The sequence below is a fragment of the Meles meles genome, chromosome 16, assembly GCF_922984935.1.
Source record: "Meles meles chromosome 16, mMelMel3.1 paternal haplotype, whole genome shotgun sequence".
NCBI classification, from domain to species: Eukaryota; Metazoa; Chordata; class Mammalia; order Carnivora; family Mustelidae; genus Meles; species Meles meles.
Window position 1 is genome coordinate 12,650,819 of NC_060081.1, and position 23,430 is coordinate 12,674,248.

A 23,430-nucleotide genomic window follows, 5' to 3' on the forward strand; every position below is an offset into this window, starting at 1 on the left:
GTGCTGGGAAAACTGGATATTCATATGCAAAAGAGTAACGCTGGACCCTTACTTTACACCATCTGCAAAAATGAACCCCAAATGAATTAAAGACCTAAAACTAAGATCCAAAACTATAAAACTCCTAGAAGAAAACATAGAGGAAAAGCTATACGACATTTGATCTTGGGATTGACACCAAACGCATGGGAAACCAAAGTAAAAATAGACAAATAGACAAAAAAAAGTGAATCAAACTTAAAAACTTTTGTATATCAAAGGACACAATCAATAGGGTAAAAAAGTCAACCTATAGAATGGGAGTAATATGTGCAAACCATACAGCTGATAAAGGATTAATATCTAGGATACATTAAAAAAAAAAAAAACTCCTACAATTCAATAATAAAAAAAATCAAATAACCAAACTAGAAAACAGGCAAAAGACTTTATAATAGACATTACTCCAAAAATGATATATGAATTCCTAAAAGCACATAAAGAGCTGTTCAACATCACCAATCAAGGAAATGGAAATCAAAATCACCATGGGAGGGGCACCTGGGTGGCTCAGTGGGTTAAGTCTCTGTCTTTGGCTCAGGTTGTGATCTCAGGGTCCTGGGATCGAGCCCTGCATTGGGCTCTCTGCTCAGCAGGGAGCCGGCTTCCCCCTCTCTCCCTCTACCTGCCTTTCTGCCTACTTGTGATCTCTCTCTGTCTGTCAAATAAATAAATAAAATCTTTAAAAAAAAATCACCATGGGATACCCTTTATATCCACTAGAATGGCTACTATACAAAAAGGGAAAAAAATGAAAATAATAAGTGTTGTTAGTGGTATGGAAAAGTTGGAACCCTTGTGTATTGTTAGTGGAAATGTAAAATGGTGCAACCATTATGGAAACAATATGGTAGTTCCTCACATAAGTAAAATTTAAACTACCATATAATCCAGCAATCCAACTTCTGGGTATATAACCAAAAAATGAACAAATGAATGTAAGCAGAGAGATAAAAATTTTAAGCACAAAAAGAAATGCTAGAGATCAAAAACATTATCACAGAAATGAAGAAAGCCTTTGATGGGCTTACTAATAACCTAAACATGGCTGAGGTAAGAATCTCCAAACTTGAGGCTATCTCAAAAAAAAACTACAAAACTGAAAAGCAAAGAGAAAAAAGATAAAGACAAACAAACCAAAATATCCAAGAACTGTGGAACAACTACAAAAGAAATAACATCCATGAAATAAGACTATAAGAAGAGAAATGATGAAGGAACAGGAGAAATATCTGAAACAATAATTACTATGAAATTCCCCCAACTTAATGTTACACAAAAACCCAAAAATCCAGAAAGCTGAGATCTAGCATGCTCAGAGAGCATCAAGCAGAATAAATGACAATAATAATAATAATATACCTACACATATCCTATTCAAATTACTGAAAACAAAAAATGACATAGAACCTGAAGAAGAAAAAAAAAAAACCTCTATGACAGGAGCAAAAGTAAAAAATCACATTTAACTTCTCAAAAACCATGCAAGCAAAAGAGAAAAACAGCCAACCTAGAGTTCAGTACTCCATAAGAAATGGGAGAAATATTTTTTCACACAAACAAAATTGAAGGAATTTGTCACCAGTACCTCAGCCTTACAAAAGATGTTGATAAATTATTTAGAGAAAAAAAAAAAATGATACAGATGAGAAATTCACATCTATGTAAAATAAATATATGAAGGTAAAATAAAAACAACTGTTTTTCTTTCTCTTAACTGATCTAACATATACCAGTTGTTCAAAATAAAATACCAACACATATTTCCATTATGTATGAGAACTATATACAAAATTTGTATGTTTACATATATGCTCATGTATTTTATACAAAAGTAAAATATGTGATGGCAATGACACAAAGAAAAGGAAAATTTAAGATTAGTTTATTATGAGGTACTCACATTACCCATGAAGTACTGTAGTATTATTTGAAAGTAGACCTGGATTCGTTGTAAATGTATACTGCAAACTCTAAGGCAACCACTAAACAAGTTAAAAAAAAAAAAAAAAAGCTTAAGATGCTAAAAAAGGAGCAAAATTGGAGTCACAGGGAAGGCAGAAAAAGAAAGGAAGACAAAAAAATAGGAAGAACTAGGACAAGAGAAAATAGCAATAAATATGATAGCTCTTAACACAACCATATCAATATTAACTAGAACATCAATGGTAGAAGTCTACCAATAGATAATTTTAATCCACAATGACAATGTCTAAGATTAACTATATGCTGTCTACAAGAAACCCCAATTAAATACGAACACTCATACAGATGAAAGGTAAATGGCTGAAAAAAAGAAAACACTAACTCAAAAAGATAAACGCATCCCCAAGTTCACTGCAGCATTACTTACAACTGCCAAGACATGAAAACAACATACGTGTCCACTAACAGATGAATAAAGAAAATGTGGCACATATATACAACACAATATATTCTAACCACAAAAATACAAAATCCTGCCATTTGCAAGAACATGAGTCAATTTCAAGGGCATTACATTAAATGAAATAACTCGGAGAATGACAAATACAGCATGATTTCCCCTATATATGTGGAATTTCAAAAAACAAAAACAAAAAAAAGACTCAAGATCAGAGATAGAAAAAAGACTGGTGGTTGCCAGAGTTGGGAGGGTGGGCAAAAATGGGATTGAGCCAGGCATGGGGCTCCTTGCTGAGGAGGGATCTTGCTTCTCCCTCTGCCTGCAAGCCCCCTGCTTGTGCTCTCTAGTACACACTCTTTCTCTGCCAAATAAATAAATAAAATCTTAAAAAAAAAAAATGCAGACAAGAAATAGATTACCTAAATAGGTCTATATCTATTAAAGAAACTGAATAATAATCTTCCAAGACTAAAAAGCACAGGTTCACCGGTGAAGTCTACCAAACTTAATAAAAAAGAAATTATTACACTCCTCCAGAAGATATAAGCAAAAAAATAACCCTTAATTCCTCCTATGAGACCAGCATTACCTTAATACCAAAACCAGATAAAAACATTACAAGGAAACTACAGGCAAGCATCACTCACAAACACAGGTACAAAAGGTCCTCAACAGAGTATTAGCAAACCAAATCCAACAATGTATAAAAACGAATTATACGCCAAAACCAAGTGGGGATTTATCCCAGGTATGCAAGGCTGGTTCAACTTTTAAAAATGAATTAATATAATCCATCACATCAACAAGCTAAAAAAAAAAAAACAAAAACAAAAAACTCATGATCACATTAATACATGTAGAAAAACATTTGACAAAAACTCCAACCCCATTCACAATAAAACAAACAAGCAACAAAAACAATGCTCAGTAAACCAGGAATAGAGGCAAATTCCTCAACTTAATAAAGAATATGTACAAAAACAAATATCATAACTTAATGGTAAGGAACTCAAAAGTTTTCTCATTGAGATCAGGAACAAGGCAAGGATGTCCCCTCTCATCAAGGACGTCCCTTTACATCATCATAGTGGAAGTTGTAGCTAATACAGTAACAGAAAAAGAAAAGAGAAATGAAATAAAACACAGATTGGAAAGGAAAAAGTAAAACTATATTTGCAGACGACATGACTGTCCACATAGAAATCCAAAACAAATGATGAAAAAACACTGGAAATAATAAGCAAGTTTGAAGAATATTAGGGTAATACAAAAAAGTCAATCACTTTCTATATACCAGCAATGAACAAGATGAATCTGAAATATAAAACACAGTATCACTTAAATTAGCACCCCCAAAAAGGAAATGAAGGTGATCCCTGAACGTTGTAGGAGGTGGGGGTGCTTCTCCCTCTGACCCTCCCCCTTCTCAAGCTCTCTCTCTCTCAAATAAATAAATAAATTCTATAAAAAAAGAAAGGTGTCAAAGAACTAAATAACTGAAGACATTCCATGTTCATGGATAGAAGATCTGATCTTAACAAGATGTCAGTTTTTCCCAACTTCACCTACAGATTCAGGGCAATCCCAATTAAAATCCCAAGAACTTATTTTGTGGATATCAACAAAGTGATTCTAAAGTTTACTGATAGAGGCAAAAAACCCAGAGTTGCAAAATATTGAAGAAAAAAATTAGGACTGACACTACCTGACTTCAATACTTACTATAAACCTAGACTAATCAAGACAATGTGGTATTAGGTGGTCCCTTCCAAAGAGCTGATAATGTAGCAGAAGTGGAGCAGAAAAAGCGCACCTTCCACAAGTTCACCTACTCTGGCATGGACCTCAACCAGCTGCTGGATGTGTTCTAAAAGCCATTAGTGCAGCTGTACAGTGCCTAGCAGCAGTAGAGGCTCAACTGGGGTTTGTGGAGGAAATGACACTCAATGCTAAAGCATGTGTGCAAGGCCAAAAAGGCTCCCCTGATGGAAAAGGTGGTTAAGATGCACCTGTGGGACACGATCATCCTGCCTGAGGGTGGTAGGCAATATGGTGGGTGTCTACAATGGCAAGACCTTCAAATAGGAGGAAACCTAGCCCAAGATGACTGGCCACTATCTGGGTGAGTTCTCCATTACCTTCAAGGCTGTGAAGCACAGCAGGCCTGGTATTGAGACCACCCACTCCTCTACTTCATCCCTGGTAAGCAGCCTGTTCAGCCAATAAAGGCACAGACTTCTCAAAAAAACAATACAAAAACAAAGTATATTAGCAAAAACAAAAACAAAAAGTATACTAGCAAAAATATAAACAAAATGGACCCATATAAAAACAGTTAACTGATTTCTCACAAAAGAGCAAGGGCAATATAGTGGAGGCAAAACAGTCTTTCAATAAAGATTACTGGAATAATTGACATCCACACACAAAACCATAATAAAAATAATAACAACAACACAGACCTCATACCCTTTGCAAAATTTAACGCAAAATGGATCACAAACCTAAATGGAAACACAAAACTATAAAACTTCTAGGCGATAATGGGAGAAAATCCAAATGACTTCAGGTTTGTTGATGACTTTTTAATATACAACACCAATGGGACAACAAATGAAAGAACTGATATGCTATATTTCGTTAAAATTAAGAATTTCTGGGGCGCCTGGGTGGCTCAGTGGGTTAAGGCCTCTGCCTTTCGCTCAGGTCATGATCCCAGAGTCCTGGGATCGAGCCCTGCATCGGGCTCTCTGCTTGGCGGGGAGCCTGCTTCCTCCACTCTCTCTCTCTGCCTGCCTCTCTCCCTACTTGTGATCTCTATCTGTCAAATAAATAAATAAAATCTTTAAAAAAAAATTAAAGTAAATTAAGAATTTCTGTTCTGGGGCACCCAGGTGGCTTACTCGTTAACCATCTGCCTTCAGCTCAGGTCATGATCTCAGGGTCCTGGGATCCAGCCCTGCATCAAGCTCCCTGCTCAGCAGGAAGCCTATTTCTCCCTCTTCCCCTGTTTGTGTTCCCTCTCTCACGGGGTCTCTGTCAAATTTAAAAAAAAAAAAGATCTTACCAAAAAAAAAAAAAACAAAAACAAATTCTGTTCTGCAAAAGACACTGTCAAGAGGATGAAGACAAGCCACAGAATGGAAAAAATATTTGCAAGAGAAACATTTGAGAAAGGACTATTACCCAAAATACACTAATTATAAGAAGAAAAAAACGAGATTTAAAAATGAATCAATAGGGGAGGAGTGAAGATGGTGGAGAAGTAGCAGGCTGAGACTACATCAGGTAGCAGGAGATCAGCTCGATAGCTTATCTAAACATTGCAAACACCTACAAATCCAACGGGAGATCGAAGAGAAGAAGAACAGCAATTCTAGAAACAGAAAATCAGCCACTTTCTGAAAGGTAGGACTGGCGGAGAAGTGAATCCAAAACGACGGGAAGATAGAACGCGGGGGGATGGGCCAGCTCCGAGAAGCGGCGGAGCAACAGAGCACAAAATCAGGACTTTTAAAAATCTGTTCCACTGAGGGACACTGCTCCAGAGGCTAAACCAGGGTGAAGCCCACGCAGGGTCAGCGTGGCCCCAGGTCCCGCAGGGTCACAGAAGGATCGGGGGTGTCGGTGTGTCACAGAGCTCGCAGGTATTAGAACGGGGAAGCTGGCTACAGAGACAGAGCCGAGGACTGAGCTCTGAGCTCGGGGTTACCTTGAACCGGTCGCGGGCTGGGTGAGCTCGGAGCGCGGCTAGAGGCTGGGGATACGGGAGTGATTGGGCGCTGTCCTCTGGGGGCATACTGAGGAGAGTGGAGCCCCGGGCTCTCAGCTCCTCCGAAAGGAGACTGGGAGGCCACCATTTTCATTTCGGTCCTCCAGAACTCTACGGAAACCGTTCAGGAAACAAAAGCTCCCAAAAGCGAACCAGAGTGGATTACTTTTGTCCGCCCCGGTAAGGGCAGTACAATTCTGCCTCGGGCAAAGACACGTGAGAGTCACTACAACAGGCCCCTCCCCCAGAAGAACAACAAAAAATCCAGCCAGGACGAAGTTCATCTACCAAGGAAAGCAGGTTCAATACTTAGGACAGCAACAGAATTCCAAAGGAGGAGAAAGCAAAGCACAGAACTCATGGCTTTCTCCCCATGATTCTACAGTCTTGCACTTAATTCAATTTTTTTTAATTCAATTTTATTTTCTATTTTCTTCTTCTGCTAAATTTTTTTAAACTTTTACCCTTTTCCTTTTTAATGTTTTTTGACTAGTTTATCAAATATATTTTTTTCTTTCTTTTTTCTATTTTTTCTTTGTTTTCTTTTTTGTTTCTGAACCTCTTTTTATCCCCTTTCCCCCTCCCCCCATGATTTGGGGTTTCTTCTGATTTGGTTAAAGTGCATTTTTCTGGGGTCTTTGCCACCCTTTTACTATTTTATTTGATCCCTCATATCCTCTTATCTGGACAAAATGACAAGGCGGAAAAATTCACCACAAAAAAAAGAACAAGAGGCAGAACCGAAGGCTAGGGACCTAATCAACACAGACATTGGTAATATGTCAGATCTAGAGTTCAGAATGACGATTCTGAAGGTTCTAGCCGGGCTCGAAAAAGCCATGGAAGATATTAGAGAAACCCTCTCTGGAGATATAAAAGCCCTTTCTGGAGAAATAAAAGAACTAAAATCTAACCAAGTTGAAATAAAACAGCTATTAATGAGGTGCAATCAAAAATGGAGGCTCTCACTGCTAGGATCAATGAGGCAGAAGAAAGAATTAGTGACATAGAAGACCAAATGACAGAGAATAAAGAAGCTGAGCACAAAAGAGACAAACATGAGGGGAGGATTAGAGAGATAAGTGACACCTAAGATGAAACAACATTAGAATAATTGGGATTCCAGAAGAAGAAGAAAGAGAGAGGGGAGCAGAAGGTCTATTGGAGAGAATTATTGGAGAGAATTTCCCTAATATGGCAAAGGGAACAAGCATCAAAATCCAGGAGGTGCAGAGAACCCCCCTCAAAATCAACAAGAATAGGTCCACACCCCGTCACCTAATAGTAAAATTTACAAGTCTTAGTGACAAAGAGAAAATCCTGAAAGCAGACGGGAAAAGAAGTCTGTAACATACAATGGTAAAAATATTAGATTGGCAGCAGACTTATCCACAGAGACCTGGCAGGCCAGAAAGAGTTGGCATGATATATTCAGAGCACTCAACGAGAAAAACATGCAGCCAAGAATACTCTATCCAGCTAGGCTATCACTGAAAATAGAAGGAGAGATAAAAAGCTTCCAGGACAAACAAAAACTGAAAGAATTTGCAAAAACCAAACCAGCTCTACAGGAAATATTGAAAGGGGTCCTCTAAGCAAAGAGAGAGCCTAAAAGTAGTAGATCAGAAAGGTAGAGAGACAATATACAGTAACAGTCACCTTACAGGCAATATAATAGCGCTAAATTCATATCTCTCAATAGTTACCCTGGATGTTAATGGGATAAATGCCCCAATCAAAAGACATAGGGTATCATAATAGATAAAAAAACAAAACCCATCAATATGCTGCCTACAAGAAACTCATTTTATATGTGAAGACACCTCTAGATTTAAAGTGAGGGGGTGGAAAACAATTTACCATGCTAATGTGCATCAGAAGAAAGCTGGGGAGGCAATCCTTATATCAGATCAATTAGATTTTAAGCCAAAGACTATAATAAGAGATGAGGAAGGACACTATATCATATTCAAAGGGTCAGTCCAACAAGAAGATCTAACAATTTTAAATATCTATGCCCCTAACGTGGGAGCAGCCAACTATATCAACCAATTAATAACAAAATCAAAGAAACACATCAATAATAATACAATAATAGTAGGGGACTTCAACACTCCCCTCACTGAAATGGACAGATCATCCAAGCAAAAGATCAACAAGGCAATAAAGGCATTAAATGACACACTGGACCAGATGGACATCACAGATATATTCAGAACATTTCATCCCAAAGCAACAGAATACACATTCTTCTCTAGTGCACATGGAACATTCTCCAGAATAGATCACATCCTGGGAAACAAATCAGGTCTCAACCGGTATCAAAAGATTAGGATCATTCCCTGCATATTTTCAGACCACAATGCTCTGAAGCTAGAACTCAATCACAAGAGGAAATTTGGAAAGAACCCAAATACATGAAGACTAAACAGCATCCTTCTAAAGAATGAATGGGTCAACCAGGAAATTAAAGAATTGAAAAAATTCATGGAAACAAATAATAATGAAAACACAATGGTTCAGAATCTGTGGGACGCAACAAAGTCAGTCCTGAGAGGAAAATACGTAGCCGTACAAGCCTTTCTCAAGAAACAAGAAAGGTCTCAAGTACACAACCTAATCCTATACCTAAAGGAGCTGGAGAAAGAACAAGAAAGAAACCCTAAACCCAGCAGGAGAAGAGAAATCATAAAGATCAGAGCAGAAATCAATGAAATAGAAACCAAAAAAACAATAGAACAAATCAATGAAACTAGGAGCTGGTTCTTTGAAAGAATCAAGAAGATTGATAAACCCCTGGCCAGACTTATCAAAAAGAAAAGAGAAAGGACCCAAATAAATAAAATCATGAATGAAAGAAAAGAGATCACAACTAACACCAAGGAAATACAGACAATTATAAGAACATACTATGAGCAACTCTATGCCAACAAATTGGGACAATCTGAAAGAAATGGATGCATTCCTAGAGACACATAAACTACCACAACTGAACCAGGAAGAAATAGAAAACCTGAACAGGCCCATAACCAATAAGGAGATTGAAACAGTCATCAAAAAATCTCCAAACAAACAAAAGCCCAGGGCCGGACGGCTTCCTAGGGGAATTCTACCAAACATTTAAAGAAGAACTAATTCCTATTCTCATTAAACTGTTCCAAAAAATAGAAATGGAAGGAAAACATCCAAACTCATTTTATGAGGCTGGCATCACCTTGATCCCAAAACCAGACAAGGATCCCACCAAAAAAGAGAACTGCAGACCAATATCCTTGATGAACACAGACGCAAAAATTCTCACCAAAATACTAGCCAATAGGATTCAACAGTGCATTTAAAGGATTATTTACCACGACCAAGTGGGATTTATTCCAGGGCTACAAGGTTGGTTCAACATCTGCAAATCAATCAATGTGATAGAAACATTAATAAAAGAAAGAACAAGAACCATATGATACTCTCAACAGATGCTGAAAAAGCATTTGACAAAGTACAGCATCCCTTCCTGATCAAAACTCTTCAAAGTGTAGGGATAGAGGGCTCATACCTCAATATTATCAAAGCCATCTATGAAAAACCCACCGCAAATATCATTCTCAATGGAGAAAAACTGAAAGCTTTTCTGTTAAGGTCAGGAACACGGCAGGGATGTCCATTATCACCACTGCTATTCAACATAGTACTAGAAGTCCTAGCCTCAGCAATCAGACAACAAAAAGAAATTAAAGGCATCCAAATTGGCAAAGAAGAAGTCAAACTATCACTCTTCGCAGAGGATATGATACTATATGTGGAAAACCCAAAAGACTCCACTCCAAAACTGCTAGAACTTGTACAGGAATTCAGTAAAGTGTCAGGATATAAAATCAATGCACAGAAATCAGTTGCATTTCTCTACACCAACAAGACAGAAGAAAGAGAAATTAAGGAGTCAATCCCATTTACAATTGTACCCAAAACTATAAGATACCTAGGAATAAACCTAACCAAAGAGGCTATATGCAGAAAACTATAAAGTACTCATGAAAGAAATTGAGGAAGACACAAAGAAATGGAAAAATGTTCCATGCTCCTAGATTGGAAGAATATATATTGTGAAAATGTCTACACTACCTAAAGCAATCTACACATTTAATGCAATCCCTATCAAAATACCATCCATTTTTTTCAAAGAAATGGAACAAATAATCCTAAAATTTATATGAAACCAGAAAAAAACTCGAATAGCCAAAGGAATATTGAAAAAGTAAGCCAAAGTTGGTGGCATCACAATTACGGACTTCAAGCCCTACTACAAAGCTGTCATCATCAAGACAGTTTGGTACTGGCACAAAAACAGACACATAGATCAATGGAACAGAAGAGAGAGCCCAGAAATAGACCCTCAACTCTATGGTCAACTAATCTTCGACAAAGCAGGAAAGAATGTCCAATGGAAAAAAGACAGCCTCTTCAATAAATGGTGCTGGGAAAATTGGACAGCCACATGCAGAAAAATGAAATTGGACCACTTCCTTACACCACACATGAAAATAAACTCAAAATGGATGAAGGACCTCAATGTGAGAAAGGAATCCATCAAAATCTTTGAGGAGAACGCAGGCAGCAACCTCTTTGACCTCAGCCGCAGCAACATCTTCCTAGGAACATTGCCAAAGGCAAGGGAAGCAAGGGCAAAAATGAACTATTGGGACTTCATCAAGATTAAAAGCTTTTGCACAGCAAAGGAAACAGTTAACAAAACCAAAAGACAGGGGTGGGAGGTTGGGGCAACCTGAGGGTTTTGAAGGGTCAGGGGTGGGAGGTTGGGGGAACAGGTGGTGGGTAATGGGGAGGGCACGTTTTGCATGGAGCACTGGGTGTTGTGCAAAAAGAATGAATACTGTTACGCTGAAAAAATAAATAAAATGGAAAAAAAAAAAAGACAACTGACAGAATGGGAGAAGATATTTGCAAACAACATATCAGATAAAGGGCTAGTGTCCAAAATCTATAAGGAACTTAGCAAACTCAAAACCCAAAGAACAAACAATCCAATCAAGAAATGGGCAGAGGATGGGGCGCCTGGGTGGCTCAGTGGGTTAAGCCGCTGCCTTCGGCTCAGGTCATGATCTCGGGGTCCTGGGATCGAGTCCCGCATCGGGCTCTCTGCTCAGCAGGGAGCCTGCATCCCTCCCTCTCTCTCTGCCTGCCTCTATATCTACTTGTGATCTCTCTCTGTCAAATAAATAAAGAAATGGGCAGAGGACATGAACAGACATTTCTACAAAGAAGACATCCAGATGGACAACAGACACATGAAAAAGTGCTCCACATCACTCGGCATCAGGGAAATACAAATCAAAACAACAATGAGATATCACCTCACACCAGTGAGAATGGCTAAAATTGGGGCGCCTGGGTGGCTCAGTGGGTTAAAGCCTCTGCCTTCGGCTCAGGTCATGATCCCAGGGTCCTGGGATCGACTCCCGCATCGGGCTCTCTGCTCCGCTGGGGGCCTGCTTCCTCCTCTCTCTCTGCCTGCCTCTCTGCCTAGTTGTGATTTCTCTCTGTCAACTAAATAAAATATTAAAAAAAAAAAAAGAATGGCTAAAAGTAACAAGTTAGGAAATGACAGATGCTGGCGAGGATGCGGAGAAAGGGGAACCCTCCTACACTGTTGGTGGGAATGCAAGCTGGTGCTACCACTCTGGAAAACAGCATGGAGGTTCCTCAAAATGTTGAAAATAGAACTACCCTATGACCCAGCAATTGCACTACTGGGTATTTACCCTAAAGATACAAACGTAGTGATCTGAAGGGGCACGTGCACCCGAATGTTTATAGCAGCAATGTCCACAATAGCCAAACTATGGAAAGAACCTAGATGTCCATCAGAAGATGAATGGATAAAGAAGATGTGGTATATATACACCATGGAATACTATGCAGCCATCAAAAGAAATGAAATCTTGCCATTTGCGACGACGTGGATCACGTCGTATCACGTGGTATCAGCATGACACTAAGGGTATCACGCTTAGTGAAATAAGTCAATCAGAGAAAAACAACTATCATATGATCTCCCTGATATGAGGACGTGGAGATGCAACATGGGAGGTTAGGGGGATAGGAGAAGAATAAATGAAACAAGACAGGATTGGGAGGGAGACAAACCATAAGTGACTCTTAATTTCAGAAAACAAACTGAGGGTTGCTGGGGGGAGGGGGGTTGGGAGAGGGGGAGGGGGCTTATGGACATTAGGGAGGGTATGTGCTATGGTGAGTGCTGTGAAGTGTGTAAACCTGGTGATTCACAGACCTGTACCCCTGGGGATAAAAATACATTATATGTTTATAAAAAAATAAGAAATAAATAAAAATTTTTTTTAAAAAATGAATCAATGGGAGTGCCTGGGTGGCTCAGTGGATTAAAGCCTCTGCCTTAGGTTTGGGAGCCTGCTTCCTCCTCTTTACCTGCCTCTCTGCCTACTTGTGATCTCTGTCTGTCAAATAAATAAACAAAATCTTTGGGGAAAAAAAAAAAATCAATCAATGATCTGAACACATCACCAAAAAAAAAAAAAAAGTAATAATACAGACAGAAAATAAGTATATAAAAAAATCCACACTGATTTAACTGCAAATTAAAATAAGATTCCATTACATATGTATCTGAATAGCCAATATCTAGAACACTTACAACACCAAATGATGGCAAGGCTGTGGTGTTACAGGAACTCTCATTCATTGCTGGTAGAAATGCAAAATGGTACATACACTGTAGAAGACAGTCTGGCAGTTTCTTACAAAACTAAACATAGACATACACATGTACACACACACCCCCAAAATCTAAAAACCTAAACATACACTTAAATGATCTAGCAATAGTGTTCCTTGGTATTTACTCAGAAGAATTTAGAACTTAAGTCACCCAAATTCCTGCATACAAAAGTTTTATAGTCAAATCTTTGAAGCAACCAAAATGTTCTTCAGCAGGTGAATGAATAAACTGTGATACATGCAGTTAATAAGATATTATTCAGCACTTTAAAACAAATGAACTGTCAAGCCATGAAGAGACATGGAGAAGACTTAAGTACGCATTACTGAATGGAAAAAGTCAATCTGAAAAGGTTACATACTGTATGATTCCAACTGTAAGATATTCTGAAAAAGGCAAAACTATGAGGACACAAAAGATTAGTGGTTGGGGTGCCTGGGTGACTCAGTGGGTTATGCCTCTGCCTTCAGCTCAGGTCATGATCTCAGGGTCCTGGGACTGAGTCCCAGGACACTGAGTCCCACACTGGGACTGAGTCCCACACTCTGCTCAGTGGGGAGCCTGCTTCCCCCTTTCTCTCTGCCTGCCTCTCTGCCTAGTTGTGATCGCTCTCTCTCTGTGTCAAATAAATAAATAAAATCTAAAAAAAAAAATTAAAAATTAAAAAGATTAGTGGTTGCCAGGGACTAGGGGTAAGGATGATAGGCTGAGCACAGAGGATTTTTAGTACAATAAAACTACTCTGTGTGACACAATAGTGGTAGATATACATCATTATATATTTGTCAAAACCCACAGATAGTACAATACCATAAATGAATCCTAAGACAAACTACAGACTTTGGGTGCCAATGATATGTCAAAATACGTTCAACTGTTAACAAGTATACCACTCTGTGGGGAATACTGATAACGGGTGAGGCCAAGCATTGTGTGCAGGCAGGGAGTTATGCGGGGAGTATCTGTACCTTCTCCACAATATTGCTGTGAACCTTAAGGTTGAGAAGAGACCACAGGAAAGAAGGCAGGAATGATCTGGGAGCAAAACAGACTGTGGCCATCCAAGGTGAGGAGGGAGACAGCACAGTGGAGGGCAAGAAACCGATTATCACACCAAGGAGTCTACAGGGGTAAGATGAAGTCCCATAATACTTGGCTTTGAAAGCAAGAGAGGCCAAGAAATTTAAAAATCAGGGGGATCTGGCTCTGAGAGCCCAGAAGGCATACACAAAGCACAACTAACAGCCTACAGAGACACAGCACAGAAGCAGCAACTTGAAAAATATCTGCGGTATACAGTGAGGAAGAGTTATTTACTAATCTCAGAGTGTGTCACAAAGAGGCAAGGATAACAGGGAATCCCCTCCAGGAACAAAGGAGCTAACAGGGGCCATTTCCCTCCAACGACCCCAGCATAAATCATGACCATCTCTGAGAATACCACTGTGTTTCTGTGGTACCACTGTGGATTTTTTTCAGCAGAAACTCTGCAGGTCAGAAGAGAGTGGGATGATAGATTCAAAAGGCTGAAAGGGAAAAATCTGCAGCCAAGAATACTTTATCCAGCAAGGCTATCATTCAAAATAGAAGAGATAAAAGAGTTTTTCTGACAAACAGAAACTAAGGGAGTTCATGACCAGTAAACCTGCCCTACAAGAAGTTAATTAAAGGGGACTCTGAGTGGAAAGGAAAGACTGTAAGTATGAAAAAGAGGAATCACAAAAGCGACTTTTATCCTTAAAAATAATTTTATCTGTCAAAATCAGTCAACGGACTCACAAAAGGATGTTAATGAATGACACTGTATACCTAAAACATGGGGGTAGGAGGAGAAGAATGGGTTCAAACATAAACAAACATTAACTCATACAGAATGCTAAATGCAGAAGATGTTACATACAAACCTAATGGTAACCACAAATCAAAAGCTGGTAATAAATATGCAAAAAATAAGAAGGATCCCAAGTATATCACTAAACCCAACTAAAAAAGAGCAAGGATCAGAGCAAAACTACACAAAACAAGTAATAAATTAGCAATGTATATCTATCAGTAATTACTTTGAATGTAAATGGACTAAATCTAAATGCTCCAACCAAAAGACATAGGGTGACAGACTGGATTTAAAAAAAAAAAAAAAAAAAACCAAAACCCTTCTATATACTGCCTAGAAGAGACTCATTTCAGATCTAAAGATACTGCAGATTCAAAGTAAGGGGAAAGGAAATATTTATCATTCAAATGGCTGTCAAAAGAAAGCTGGAGTAGCAATAGTTGTATCAGACAAGAGAGACTTGAAAACAAAGACTGTAACAGAGATAAAAAAAGGACATTGTATCATTGTAAAGGGGAAAATCCAACCACAAGACATAACAATTATAAATATTTATGCATTCAACACAGAAGCACTCAAATTCACAAAACAGTTAATAACATAAAGGAACTAATCAACAGTAATAAAATAACAGTAGGGGGGTGCCTGGGTGGCTCAGTGGATTAAGCCGCTGCCTTCGGCTCAGGTCATGATCTCAGGGTCCTGGGATCGAGCCCCGCATTGGGCTCTCCGCTCAGCGGGGAGCCTGCTTCCTCCTCTCTCTCTGCCTGCCTCTCTGCCTACCTGTGATCTCTGTCTGTCAAATAAATAAATTAAAAATCTTTAAAAAAAAAAATAAATAAAATAAAATAAAATAACAGTAGGTACTTCAACACTTCACTTACATCAATGGACAGATCATCCAAACAAAAAATCAACAAGGCAACAGTCGCTTTCAATGACACAGTGGAACACATGGATTCAACAGATACATTCAGAATGTTCCATCCTAGAACAGCAGAATACATATTCTTTACAAGTGCACATGGAACACTGTCCAGAACAAAACACAAATTAAGCCACAAATCACATCAAATTTAAAAAGACCAAAGTTATACCATGCATCTTTCCTGACAACATGATTAGGCAAGCCATCAACCCCAAGAAAAAATCTGAAAAGACCACAAATACATGTAGTTTAATAACATTATATACTACTAAACAATGGGCAGGCCAAGGAGTCAAAAAGGAAATCAAAAAGTACATAGAAACAAACACAGCGGAGCAAAAATCTTTGGGATATGACAAAAGAGGTTTTAACAGGGAAGTTCAGGGGTGCCTGGGTGGCTCAGTCAGTTGGGCATCTGCCTTCAACACAGGTCATGATTCTAGGGTCATGGGATTGAGACCTGCGTGCGGCTCCCTGCTCACTGGGGAGCCTAATTCTCCCTCTCCTCTCTGCTCATGTTCTCTCTTGCTAGCTCTCTCTCCAATAAATAAATGGAAACTTTTTTAAAAAAAGTTTATAGCAATACAGGTGCACCTGAAGAAAGAAGAAAATCCCCAAACAATGTAACTAAAAGACCTAGAAAAAGAATAAACAAAACCCAAGACCAGCAAAAGAATATAATATAAATTAGAGCAAAAATAAATGTTATACAAACTAAAAAAACAAATCAATGAAACCAGGAGCTGATTCTTCGAAATGATCAACAAAACTGATAAACCTCTAGCCTACTGAGGGGAGAGCGGGCTCAAACAAAATCACAAATGAAAGGGACACAACCACCACCATACCAACCACCATACAGAAATACAGAAATACAACTGTAACAGAATATTGTGAAAAATTGCATGCCGGGGTGCCTGGGTGGCTCAGTGGGTTAAAGCCTCTGCCTTCGGCTCAAGTCATGATCCCGGGATCAAGCCCTGCAAAGGACACTGGGCTCAGCAGGGAGCCTGCCTCTCTGCCTACTTGTGATCCCTGTCAAATAAATGAAAATCTTTTTTTTTTAATATTTTTATTTATTTGGTTTTTTTTAATTTTGATTTATTTGACAGAGAGAGATCACAAGCAGGCAGAGAGGCAGCCAGAGAGAGAGGAAGGGAAGCAGGCTCCCCGCTGAGCAGAGAGCCAGATGCGGGGCTCAATCCCAGGACCCTGGGATCATGACCTGAGCCGAAAGCAGAGGCTTTAACCCACTGAGCCACCCAGGTGCCCCAAATAAATGAAAATCTTTAAGAAAAAAGAAAAGAAAAGAAAAACTGCATGCCAACAAAATAGACAATCTAGAAGAAACAGATAAATTCCTAGAAACAAATAACATACCAAAACTGAAGCAAGAAGAGAGAGAAAATATGAACAGACTGATTACCAGCAATGAAACTGAATCGGTAATCAAAAAACTCCCAACAAAAGTCCATGGCCAGACAGCTTCAAAGTAAAAGTCTACCAAACATTTAAAGAAAACTTAATACCTATTCTTCTCATACTATTCCAAAAAGCAGAAGAGGAAGAAAAAGTTCCAAATTCAAATTCATTCTACAAGGCCAGCATTACCTTGATAATAAAACCAGATAAAGACACAACTGAAAAAGAGAACTATAGATCTAACAAACACATTTGTAAAAATCTTCAACAAAATACTAGCAAACTGAATCCAACAACACATTAAAAAAATCATTCACCACAACCAAGTGGGATTTATTCCCAGGATGCAAGTGTAGTTCAACATTTGCAAATCAATCAACGTGGTACATCATGTCAATGAGAAAGGATAAAAACCATATGCTCATTTCGAAAGATGCAAAAGAAGCATCTGACAAAGTACAACATCCATTCATGATATAAACCCTCAACAAAGTAAGTTTAGAGGGAACATACCTCAAAATAATAAAAGCCTTACGTAAAAAACCCACAGTGAACATCATACTCAATGGGAAAATTAAGAGCTTCCCAACGGCTAAGGTCAGGAACAAGACAAGGATATCCATTCTAACTACTGTTGTTATTCAACACAGTACTAGAAGTCCTAGTCACGGAAATACAACAAAAAGAAATGAAAAGCACCCAAATTGGTAAGGAAGAAATAAAACTTTCACCATTTGCAGATGATATGATACTATACATAGACACCATCAAAAAAACTACTAGAACTGATAAATCAGTTCAGTAAAGTCAAGCATACAAAATCAATGTGCAGAAATCTATTGCATTTCTATAAATCATTATGTATGAAGCAGCAGAAAGAGAAATTAATAATCCTATTTATAATTCCACCAAAAATAATACAATATCTAAGAACAAACTTCACAAGAGATGGAAACTATAAAATAATGATGAAATTGCAAACGACAGAAAAAATGAAAAGCTATTCCAGGCTCATGAATTGGAAGAACAAATATTGTTAAGAGGTTGACACCAACAAAAGCCATCTACACATTTAGTGCAATCAAAACACCAAGAGCATCTTTTACAAAGCTAGAACAAACAATCCTAAAATTTGTATGCAACCATGGAAGACCCTAAATAGCCAAGATTGGAAAAGGGAAGAAAAAAAACAAAAAAAAACTGGAGGTACCACAATTCTGGACTTCAAGTTATATTACAAAGCTGTAAACAAAAAATCAAAACAGTTTAGTACTGGCACAAAAACACACAGATCAACAGAACAGAACAGAAAGCCCAAAAATAAACGCACAATTATATGGTTACTCTCCAACGAAGGAGGAAACAACATACAATAGGAAAAAGACGGTCTCTTCAACAAATGGTGTTGGGAAAACTGAACAGCTACATGCAAAAGGAGAAAACTGGACCACTTTCTCAAACCATACATAAAAATAAATTCAAAGTAGATTAAGGATCTAAATGTGAAACCTGAAACCATAAAACTCATAGAAGAGAGCTCAAAAAGTAATTTCTCTGACATCAGCCACAGCAACCTTTTCCTAGACAGGTCTCCCGAAACTAGGGAAATAAAAGCAAAAATAAACTATTGGTACATGAAAATAAAAAGCTTCTGCACTGAAGGAAAGAATCAAAAAACTAAAAGGCAACCTACTGAATAGAAGGTATTTGCAAATGACATATCCAAAATACATAAAGATGGGATGCCTGGGTGGCTCAGTAGTTAAGCATCTGCCTTGGCTCAGGTCATATTCCCAGGGTCCTGGGATTGAGCTGGGCATCTGGCTCCCTGCCTGGCAGGAAGCCTGCTTCTCCCTCTCCCACTCCCCCTACCTGTGCTCCCTCTCTAGCTGGGTCTCTCTTTGTGAAATGAATAAAATCTTTAAAACAAAACAGCAAAACCAAAATACTTGAAGACTTTATACAACACCCCAAAAATAATACAATTTTTAAAAGAACAGAAGACGGGGCACCTGAGTGGCTCAGTGGGTTAAAGCCTCTGCCTTCAGCTCAGGTCATGATCCCAGGGTCCTGGGATCGAGCCCCACATTGGGCTCTCTGCTCCACGGGGAGCCTGCTTCCTCCTTTCTCTCTGCCTGTCTCTCTGCCTAGTTGTGATTTCTCTCTGTCAAATAAATAAAATATTAAAAAAAAAAAAAAAAAGAACAGAAGACATGTACAGACATTCCTCCAGAGACGACATACAAATGGCCAACAGACACATAAAAAGATGTTCATTATCACTCATTACTAGGGAAATGCAATTCAAAACTAGAATGACAGATCATCTCACACCTATCAGAATGGCTAAAATTTCCATCCTTGTTGGCAAGAATGTGCAGAAAAAGGAAACCTCTTGCACTTTTGGAGGGAATGCAAAGTGATGAACCCGTTATGGTAAACAGCATGGAGGTTCCTCAAAAAGTTAAAAGAGAGCTACCATATGATCCAGTAATCATTAAGTACTGGTTTTTTACTCAAAAAATACAAAAACACTAATTCAGAGGCACCTGGGTGACTCAGTCAGTTAAGTGTCTGCCTTCAACTCAGGTTGTAATCTCAGGGTCCTGGGATCCAGCGCCACTTGGAACTGTTGGGCTCAGGGAGTCTGCTTCTCCCTCTCTCTCTGCCACCCCCCTCACTTGTGTGTACAAGCTCGCTCTCTCAAATGAAAATTTAAAACCTTTTTTTTAAAAAGTTTTAAAGGGGCGCCTGGGTGGCTCAGTGGATTAAGCCGCTGCCTTCGGCTCAGGTCATGATCTCAGGGTCCTGGGATTGAGCCCCGCATCAGGCTCTCTGCTCCACAGGGAGCCTGCTTCCTCCTCTCTCTCTGCCTGCCTCTCTGCCTGCTTGTGATCTCTCTCTCCGTCAAATAAATAAATAAAATCTTTAAAAAAAAAAAAAAAAAGTTTTAAAAAGGAGGCGCCTGGGTGGCTCAGTGGGTTAAAGCCTCTGCCTTCGGCTCAGGTCATGATCCCAGAGTCCTGGGATCGAGCCCCGCATTGCGCTCTCTGCTCCACGGGGAGCCTGCTTCCTCCTCTCTCTCTCTCTCTCTCTCTGCCTGCCTCTCTGCCTGCTTGTGATCTCTGTGTGTCAAATAAATAAATAAATAAAATCTTTAAAAAAAAAAGTTTTAAAAAAACACTAATTCTAGAGGACATACACACACACATATTTATTGCTATATAGTTAAATGGGTAAAGATGTGGTACATATATACAAAATGGAGTATTACTCAGCCATAAAAAAGAACAAAATCTTGCCATTTGCAACAACATGGACAGAGCTAGAGAGTATAACGCGAAGTGAAATAAGTGAGAGACAAATATACCGTATGATTTCACTCATGCGTAGTTTAAGAAACAAAACAAACGAGCAAAGGAAAAAATAGAGAGAGAAACCACGAAACAGACTCTTAACTACAGAGAACAAACTGATGGTTACCAGAGGCGAAATGGGAAAGTGGATGGGTGAAATAGGTAATAAGGATGAAAGACATACACTTATGATGACCACTGTATAATCACTGTAATACAATCACTATATTGTGTATCTGCAACTAATAGAACAATGTTAACAATGGAATTAAAATAAAAAAACTTTCAAAAAAGCATTAAAATGGCAGATTCACTACATATATTTTACAACTTAAAACATCAATAACATAACATACCAAAACTCGTCACACTGTACACTTTAAATGGTAAACTGTATCTCAATAGAGCTATATAAAATATCCTCTCGTTTTATGTCAAAATAGTGACGTATTCTCAGAAAACTATTCCAAGAGACTTCAGTATAACCGTATTGAGTATACATCCTTAACAGGATATATTTTAAAAGAACTAAAGGGGCGCCTGGGTGGCTCAGTTGGTTAAGCATCTGACTCTTGATTTCAGCTCAGGTCATGATCTTGCAGTCATGGGAAAGAGCCCCACACTGGGCTCCGCACTCAGTGTGGTGTCTGCTTCAGAGTCTCTCTCTCTCTCTCTCTCTCTCTCCCTCTAAATAATTTTAAATAAATATAGTAAAGAACCACAAGCAATCTTAAACTTCAGTATTAATAAACACCTGAGAAAAACAAGGAGGCTAGAAGTGCAATCATAAGAGCCTCTCTCCCCTACCCAAATCCATAAATTTAAGACATATGAAGCAGTTTATGACAATATACAATAATCAAGATGGCATTACAATGAACAGAGCTTTCTTCCCCCCTTTAAAAAATGAATAGATTCCCACTAGTTACAATATCAACACATAATAGAAAAACCAACTCCAATGTCTATTTTGCTTCAAAATATCCCACTGAAGAATATCTTAGGATAAATGAAGAGCAATTAATTAAATAATAATATACAGAACCATAAAATTGTGGGGAAGTTTGATATTCTTCTGTCTCTGTTCTGTTCATTTTATAAAGGAACTGAAGCCTAAGGAGGTTAAGTGCCTTGTTTAAGGATACATAGGTAGAAAGAAAAAGAGCCAATCCATAATTCAGTCAATCCACGATTCAGGACACTTTCCATGGCACTTTATGCCACTGTATGCAAATATTTAAATTCATTTACACTCTTAACTCTCAAAACTGATGTGGGGCTGAAAAGAGGAACATTCAGACCTGGAGGGACATCACATTAACCCAGCTCTTGCACAGCCAAATCACTCTCCACCATTATACCAGATCCCCAACACACACTGCAAAAAGCTTAAGCAAATGGATTTTTTCTCAGTATAAATCAACAGGCTCCAAACTTGAGGAGTCCTAACAAGGGTAAGGGCAGGAGTTATAGAGGCAGATAAGCAAAGTCTAGATACTGAACAATGAGTTCCCCAATCTCCTTCCCTTGGAAGAGAAGGTTAAAAATAGAAAAAAGACACAAGTAAGAAAGATACGGAGAGCAAACCAGACCCAACCTTCAGTTCACAAAAACGTAAGACTGGGGTGAGGGGAGGAGGGAGCTTGGGATGGGTGGCAGGGTGTAGAGATGCTGAAAGAAATAACACAATGTCCCAGAAATGAAGGAAATGAGTTTTCTAACTTAAAGGAAACTTCCAGAAAATCTATAAGCTATCAATAACAAGAATCACATCAGATTTCTAACAATACAAATGATCAGAAAATAAAGCAATATTTTCAAAATTGGGGGCAACAGGGGGGTTCAGTCATTAAGCATCTGCCTTTGGCTCAAGTCATGATCCCAGGGCCATAGAATCCAGCCTCACATCAGGCTCCCTGCTCAGCAGGAAGCCTGCTTCTTCCTCTCCCACTCCCCTGTTTGTATTCCCTCTCTCACTCTGTCCAATAAATAAACAGAAATCTTTAGGAAAAAAAAACTTTCAGAATTAGAGAAAAAATTATTTCAAACCTAGAATCTGATAACCAAACTATAAATTAGGTGAAAACTTTTTCAGGCATATCATGTTAAAAAAAAAAAAAAAAAATTCCATCTACCCTTCTCAAAGTCAACTGGAGACTGTGCTGCACCAAAACAGAGAAAGTCAAAAGGACATGAATTACAAAAAACCAAGGGTCTAAAAAAGAAAAAAAACTGAAGGTTATTCTCAAGATGATGATAAAGCCAAGCCCCAGCCGTAGAATTGTGTAGCCAAGAGAAGGAGAAGCCAATCCAGACTGCAGCGGTAAGACAAGAGTGCTCCATAAGACAGACTCTTAAAAAAATTTTCAGGCTGAAATCAATGGATTATGTGACCTCTTTGATCACACTTGAGAGCTAAACTGAGTTTGGGTAAAGAATTAGTAATACTTCCTAGATAACTCAACAAACCAAAAAAAATAAAGAAACGATTAGCTCCAGGAAAAATAAACTACACAATAAAGGTGGCTTGAATGCAAAATATGTACCTTATCATAATTACATAAACACAAACTATACATCTAGCCAAAAATTACAACAACAAAACTGGAAGATGAGGGGGAGAAAAATCTGTGGACAGAGATCTGCAGGACAGAGGCAAAAATATAAAAATCTGTGGACAGAGATCTGCAGGACAGAGGCGAAAACATATAAAATGTGGAAAAGGAGACAGAGCAATAAAAGTATGTATTATGTTATTTGGAAGTCTAAAGTATACGGTAAACAAACAACTAGGAGCTGTCAGAGTGCATCTGAGCAGTAGGAATTAGGGGTGTGGATTGGGAGGCCAACTCAACAGAAATCTAGGAAAACTAAATAGAATCTAACTAGAGAATAAAAAAGAAACACAAGTGATACTTTCAACAAGG

General features: G+C 38.5%; 1 protein-coding gene and 1 pseudogene across 2 annotated transcripts in view; one reads left to right on the forward strand and one right to left on the reverse strand.

Moving 5' to 3' along the window:
- RANBP2 (RAN binding protein 2) overlaps positions 1-23,430 on the reverse strand; it is an 81,887-nt gene that overhangs the window by 56,275 nt on the left and 2,182 nt on the right. The window lies entirely within an intron of this gene.
- Positions 1,084-4,651, forward strand: LOC123926724 (annotated as a pseudogene).